Genomic DNA, 8,489 nt, shown 5'->3' on the forward strand with positions numbered 1-8,489 from the left:
TAAATATTACATCGAATATTATACATATATAATAAAATAATAATAAATATCTACTTATGCTCATCTAAAAGTTGACCTAAAATTGTAGCGTTATTTTACTACACCATTATAAAACCATTATAAGCCAAATTACTTGTTTTGTTTTTTGCAGTTTGATTTCAAGATGTAATATTTACGGAATAATATCATATTAAAATGTTTTAAATGACGTTGATTGATATTAGCTTTTTTGTCCGACTTTTAGCTACTATCTGATACTGTATATACAGCCTAAACATTCTTAATAATCTTTATAACTATTACATGTGTAAATTCGTATGGCAACTTCAATATTTTAGATTGAAAAATTAATTATTAAAATATTTATCTCATTACGTTTATTATTCTAAATATAATATAAATGGATGTTAATATTTACATATAATAATCGATTATATATCATATCAATATTAATACATGTATTGTGTGTGTGTGTGTGTGTGTGTGTGTGTGTGTGTGTGTGTATCTATATATAAATTTAATTAAATTTCTAAATTAATCAATAATCTAACTCGAAATTAAATAGTTAATTGATAATCAATAATTCATCAATAAACTTTTAAGCATACACATATTTACACTGTTTTAAATACTAAATACCTAGTATGAATATGCAATGAAATGTTTGGTCAATTCCTTCTGTCTGGATCTACTTGTTAGAGTTTATCTCTTTTATTTTTTCTTCATTTCACGATTACTATTTAGCCGCTTCTAATTTTTTGTGATAATCCGCAGCTTTTAATTACAAAATTATTTTAACTATTTGTTGCTAATTCTGAGCCTTAGCAACAATGTAAAAATTTTAAAAAATTATTAATTTTGCATATAAAAAGTGATTACAGTTAATAATAAAAAATTAATTTTTTTTTAATCAATAAGAATTTAATGAAGCTAATAATATATAAAAACTAAAGATAGTATCACACAAATATCTTGACAAATATATATTTTGCAGTCGCGCAAAAGTAAATGGAATATATCCTTATAAATATAAATTCAATATTTAAAGCTTTGTAGAATGATATAATAGAATTCTGCATTTCAAATATAAATAATAAAATAATTAATATATAATTTTTTAATCCAGTCTTTTTACTGCTCTAGAGTTTATCTTACTTTAATTTGAAATACGAATTAAAAATTATAAAAAGAAAGATAATAATCGTGAGGCAGTTTAGATACAGCTGAATACATATAGTATCGCGCGTTTTGTATTTTACAATATATTGAATTTAGAATATGTTCTTTGTCGGACGGAAAAATTGTAATAGTGATATAATTTCTATGTTCATATTAGCATTCGCAAATGTGAACTAGGGAAATCACCGACGCATTTGCTGCGCGCTTATTCTCTTTCCTTTTACGACAGCGGATGAAAAAATATGTCATTTTCCTCTCTCAATGCGATAACAAATATCGTATATACCCGCACGAGTCGAGTTCAAATTTATTATTACCACGTGTCGTGCTTAACTAACTTCAACGATGCTCTATTTAGATCATAAGTCCTGCTGTAAATATACACCGCATCGTCGTGAAGACAGATTTAAGCTCCGATTAGCATCAACAACATTAATCTTCACTATTGATTTGTAAAATTTTTGTTTATAAATTGAAATTAAATATTATTTTTAATATTAAAAAAATAAAAAATATAAAATAGTGCTATATAAAAATAAGTAGTTGATATTAATAGAATAGAAAAATATTCCCATTTTGCAATTGAAAGAAAATAGAGACTATAAGTATAACGGTCCAGCACGCAATTAAAAACCGCCATAATTTAATTTTCTTTCTATTTATTCAATTTAGATTTATTCTTATTTAAAAATTTATTTATATTTATATTTATATTATTTATATTTACCATATTTATATTTAAACATAATAAAACAGGCATAACTCGATTTGTTATCGACTCCAATTGAAAGAAAATAAAGAATATATAACAGCAATAAAAAAAATCATCATAATTTAATTCTGTTTCTATTGATTCAATTTAAATTTTTATTTTAAAAATTTATTTATATTTAAACATAATAAAAACGTGATTCGTGTTACGTCTATTTTATTATGTTTAACTTATATTCTATCCAACACCAAGTCATTTCTAAACTAACTCTACGAAACTCTTGACGATGTCGTGTGCATACACAGGTGCACGATACGTCTTGCATCACATACAGCGACATAGCTCATCCGTTGAAGATGCGTTATGTAACATACGACGAAGAACAGCTGCCGCGGTAAGCGTTTAGTCGCGCGAGCAAATAACTTGAAAAGTGAAAAAGAAACAAGACATCATCATCATCGCACAAAAAAAGCGCGATTCGTCGTCGTCGTGACTGAGGAATCCAGTATCGCGTTTTGCGGCAATGACAACGACGACGCTGTGCAATGCGGCGCAGCGACAGCGACGACGGGCGCACTTATCGGAATTTCCAGTCATTGCACCAGCTAATGCGAGTATCGAGCCGGTTTGCGCCGGATTCGTGGCAGTCTCTTCTATCCATATGCCATATGTGAAAGAAAAAGAGATATAAAGAAGGAAGAAGTCATTGCGGTATCGCCGGCATTGTCTCAACGAATTCACTCTTGTCTTTTGTCAGTCCGGAGTTATGCTCACTTTTGTGCGGAAAGACATGAGATCTGTTGTTTATGACTGAACTAAATATACTTGTTATACATAAAGCAAAATAGATATTTGATTTAGATCGATATTCATAGTTCTTTCTTGTTACAAGATCATCTTAATCCTCCAGCACCATTTATTTGTGCTTTTAAGATACAGTTTAAGACACAGTTTCGACATTACATTTTTTTCTCAAAATTCTTATTCAGATTTTAATATGTAAAAAATAAATAAAATATAGTTTTTATTATTAAAAAACTTGTTAAAGGTTTCACAAGTGTAGAAGAATTTATTTTTTAGATTTTTGTGTAGTCCGGAACCATAAAAAATGTATGCTGTTTTTCTAGAATGTAAACTATGATTGAAAATTTCGAGGTGATGCTGGAGGATTTTAAATAATGTCTTAAGTCTTAAAATGTTAATACGCTTTTGTAATTGGTTTTGTAATTGGCATCTTAAGATTGTACTTAAGACGATTTCAAATATACCAATATTGACTATAAATTACTTATTTTAGCCAGACAAGATAGAAAGTTTTAATGCAGGATAACGCCAAAGAATTTAAATTTATTCTAAAACTTAGAGTAAGTTCACAACCTTACTTTAAGAGGCCATAAACCGAAAGCTCTAAGTTGTAAGTGATGATATCGATCACAAAATTTATGCTTTTAGGCCGTAAGAATTGGATTTTGCTCAATTCGCTTAAGTCTAATGGTTAAAACCTAAAGACTACGCAAAAACTCTAAAAACAGAAATTTTGTTATTGTCACTTAATCTCTTTCGACTTGTGATTTTCGACTTAAGGCCTCTTAAAGCAAGGTTGTGGCCCGAGATTAAGACTTAGACTTTTCTATAATGTTGCCCTATAAATGTATTGCGCATTTGTGCCGATCGCAAAAATCCATAGTATCACTATGATTTACTTGATTCCTAATCAATTGATAACATCGCAAAAAATTAAATTGCTGAAAATATAACTGACAGGAAGAGAACTAAGATAAATATATTTATTCAAATTTACTATTTGCAATTATTATTATTATTATTATCATTATTATTATTATTATTATCATTCCCAAGCAGACTATTTACGTATAAAAAACATTTAATCGAAACATTTTTATGGTGTATAAACGTTATAAAAACATTAAATATATACGTTTATTAAATCGTCGAAATATCTCATATATAAAACGTATTTTATAATAGTAAAAAAACTCATTAAATTTACGTTATAAGAGTCTTATAGTCTTATAAAACGTTTTTATAACGTTTATTAAATAGTTTTAAAAACATCAAAGTTTAAACGTTTATTTTTCAGTTCATACATTTATTATACGATTCTCAACGTTTATTATGTATTTTGAATATAACTGTGCTGCCTTGAATTATTATTCATCACGTTATTAACATCATTATCAACAACATCATTATTGTTATTGTAATAAATATACAATGAAATAAATAATATTTGTATATATTCAGAGAGTTCATAACGGAAGGAAAAAAACTGTATGACATAAATGGAATGTCTCTAAAACAAAACAGCTGGTACACCGAAATCATTATCGCGTTCGCTGATGACGCACGACATTCGCAGGCATAGTACTCATCGTATCCAATCGTCTGTAACGTGGAGTTAGTCCGTAAACACAGTTAATATAATCAAATCGTGCGAGATTGACAAAGCAGCGTTCATAATACTGTATTATGAATAAATGGAAAGAAAAAAATCAAATTATAAATTTGATTAATGAGAAGATTACTGTTTAATAGTTTTTCCATGCAAAAAAGTTAAAGACTGAAAAAGTTTAGAATTCTAATAATTTTCTTCATGCAGAAGAGAGTTAAAAACTAAAAAAGTTTAAAATGAGCCGTATACACAAAGGAAAGTACAACTTTTCTTCGCAGCCGTCCGGGAATCGCTTTATTTCTACGTTTTTTAAATGTATTTTTTTACATAGAAACCGAAAGTTATCATAATAATAATAATGCTACTTTCAAGAAGAAAATTGCTATATTGGAATAAAGAATAAAATCCTTATTCACATTGTTACAAAATCGCTATCAATTATGCTTCAATCATTTAAAATTGGATCAACAACTCTGAATCGGTGTTTAAATAATTGAAGCATAATTGACAGCAATTTCGTAACAATGTAAACAAGAATTTTATTTTTTATTCCACTATATTCTTAATAGCATCATTATTATAATAACTTCGGTTGCATGAAGAAAAATACGTGAGAAAATATAGAAATAAAATGATCCTCGAACAATCGCGAAAAAATGAAAGTTATACTCTCCTTCATTTATCTTAGAGATGAAGAATCTGCAAGAGATTTATAGATGAACATGTCCTTGATAAATGGAAAAAAAAACTAGATAAGTTAATTTAAAATATTTACTTATATCTAATATTTACTTATATCTAAAAACTATAAGTTTTTAGATATTTTCATTGAGCACTTTATCGACAAAATACATCGCGATTAATTATATATATTCATACATCACAGTTTACGGAAACATTCGTAAACCTTTATACTGAAAAAAAATGTTTGGTCAAAAAAACGGACAAACCATAAAAAATTCTGAATAAATCAATCAGAATTCTGATTATTTCAATTAGAATTTTCTGGTCCAGTTGATTTAATTAAGATCCTATCAATCAATAAATTTCAATCAAAGAAATCATGTTATTAACAACACTTTTTGCAGAAACAGCTGAGAATTATGAAAATATCACCACTATTTGTATTATTTATTATTAATACTATTACTATTATTACATTGAGAAAAATTTCTGATTGAAAATGAACGATTCAGTAAATTTTAATCATATCAATCAGAATTCTAGTTGAGATAACTAGATGTCCAATCATGATGGTCAGAATTTTGATTGATATGATCTAATTTATTCATTTTCAACTAGAAATTTTTCTCTTGTCAGTATAACTTGTCATATCTTATTATTTCAGATAATAGTTTTTATCGATATCAAGAGAAAACAAAGATAAAAAATTAATTGTATATTTATGATAGAACTCAGAAGAAAAGAGAAATTGTATGTAAAGAGCATTCTGACCATATTACAATTGGACGCAGATCTTAATTATACACAGTCAAATACTCTTAATGCTCGCGTTTCCACTCAGTTCCAGAAAGATTCCGGACATTGTAATTTCTGTGTAATGACTAAACTCGTACTAATTAAATGATTGAACCTTTCGCAAAGTGTTATGTACTTCTGTCTCGAGAAACTTATGAAAAATATTTTATACGAAAGCAAAAATTAATTCGTTCAGAATATATTTTTTTGAGATATAAAGTAGCTGACACTTTAATAATAACACTTAAATAATAAAAAAAGTTAAAATCATTAGTCGGAATAAAATTAAGATAAATATAAGTCTAATTTTTCTCTCTCACATACATACAAAATTAATTATTTTTTGTAATGTTTAAATTATTATTAATACTGATTGCAAAAATTAAATGTATGTAGTTTTGCTAAAAATATTAGGTTATTATAAAAAATTGGAAATCACTAAATGGAGATCGCGAGGAAAATAAAAATATAGGATAAAATCTAACACGTTAGATTCAGAGAGATCGTACGAGTGTATGTATGTTCTGAAGTTTTCTTTGAATTACACATATTAGATACTTATAATCGCACTAGGAGATATCATTTCTCGACATAAAAATTATTTAATCTCGCAAATTATCTGTTTGCAACTTCTCTGTTTTAAATAAAAATACTAAACAAAAAATTTTTTTCCTACTCCTGCTTATCCAAAATCATCTAATATCTACAATACATATTTATACAACTCGATATCTTGTTTTGCACGATTATATTGTTTCGAATAACAAAGCATTTATTATGTCATTGTTCTTTGACGATGCCTAATGATATATTCGCCATTCGGTTTATTGTTAACGTAGGTATATAAGATTCAGGTATATAAGAATCGGTAAAGTTAATCTGACAATATATGTATATGTAACTTTCTTTTCAATTAGCCTAATTATAAAAATAATAACTTAAAAATAATAAAATATTCTCTTTTTTGTTCTCCCAGAAATTTGAAGATATTTCGAAAATTTTCCCTCCTTCTTCTGGCTATGCATCAAACTAAACATATCAAAAATACACATATATCTATCTCCCAAACTATTTCCACGTCCGTCGGAGTTCCGTGAGTAAATGGAGGTTATTCTTCAAAAGTACTTACAAAATAACACTTCTCTTCTACTTTTGCTGATTGTCTCTATCGAGGAGATCATTGATGTCTCGAAACCCCTACCTTCCGCAATCTAGACATGGACGCAATAAAACCGAAGGTTGAGCCTATCTAGATATGACTTCGCGAGATGACGTCCGAAGATAATGATCCTTAAAACGACTTATTAATGCCTCTTGTCATCCTGTATCTCTTCTTTTTTTCTCCCTTCTTTTTTCTATTTTTTTTAAACTCCCATTTGTCTAACATTATCTAATATTTGCAATACGTATTTGTATTGCAACTCGATCCTTTTTTTCACACAATTGTATTTTCCGAGTAACAAAGCATTCATTATGTATTGTTCTCGCGATGCTTGATGATTTATTGTTAATGACAATTAAATGCGCATTCCATTATTTTGCGAAAGATCATTGATGTAAGATTAAACCTCTTCCAGCCGGAAATCATTATTATACGTTTACAGTGATGCGTATCACGTACTGATGTACTCATAACGTTATCTGAAGACAATCAATATGTCATCCGTGTCACGTAAACTGTATCGTGTCGTCATCGCGACCAACATCATAAACGAAATAGTAAATAATAAATTGCCAATTATTAAAATCGATAATGCAAAATTAATATTTATTTGATTTTTTATTATGTAAATATGCAAAATAATATTCTCGTCTTACAATAAAATTTGTAAAGGCTAATTCTAGCAACATTCCTTCAACTAATGATGCATATCATTTTTAAGAAGCATTTTCAAAAAGCCATTTTTAAAAAGATAAAATTTTATGGACTGCATAATATTTTCGCTTGCATAAAAATAATTTTGTATTTTCGGCTATGAACCGACAAATTGCGCATCACTGCAGATTTATGCCTATTTCTATCAATATAGATTAACTTTAATCTCGGTTTAATTTACTCTTTATCCTCGTCTAATTCTAAGAACTATATAAAAAAAAATAAAAAATAAGTTAAATCAAAATTAAAGTTAACTTACATTAGAAAAGGGTTTAGACAATCATTCAGTGCAGCCTATACGCAATTTAAATTTTAGCTTAAACTCATGTTGCTTTCTCCATAGGAATCAATTAACGCCTAGCGGATGAAACTGATTAGGCGCGAGAACTTTCGGATGCAATTTGAACACCCCGAGCAAACTCTCAGAGACTGTGAAAGTTGATATTCGCGGTAGCTTCATCGTAAAGCCAAGCAGATCGTTGGTACTCGAGAATCTAATATCGGTTTACAAGATGCACAGATCGTTAATCAAAGGAGATGAGTGCGTGTTTTCCTTGAAGATCACGATTACCAATTACGAACGTTTGTCACTGCTATTGCTTGCGAATCTGTTTGAATGAACGAAATGCTTTTATATGCGCTGTCTCGTTGATAGATTCATGACTAACGACCTTTAAACGTCATTTAAAAACCCGACTATAAGAAACGCAATCCACGCCGTTCAAAGTGTAACAGCAAAGTCAGAAAAATTACTTGGAGAAGTTTTTTTATTTTTTCGATCTATTTTTTTCAATCTTTTTTGTTCACTTTTATTTTCATGTTGCCGAAAG

The 8,489-nt window shown here is 28.3% G+C and overlaps 1 protein-coding gene across 1 annotated transcript in view; it reads right to left on the reverse strand.

The window, feature by feature from the left end:
- Window positions 1-8,489, reverse strand: part of LOC108687855 (microphthalmia-associated transcription factor) — a 102,053-nt gene that overhangs the window by 89,224 nt on the left and 4,340 nt on the right. The gene's annotated exons all lie outside the window — the stretch shown is intronic.

Source organism: Atta colombica, unplaced genomic scaffold, assembly GCF_001594045.1.
Source record: "Atta colombica isolate Treedump-2 unplaced genomic scaffold, Acol1.0 scaffold219, whole genome shotgun sequence".
In the NCBI taxonomy this organism is placed as follows: Eukaryota; Metazoa; Arthropoda; class Insecta; order Hymenoptera; family Formicidae; genus Atta; species Atta colombica.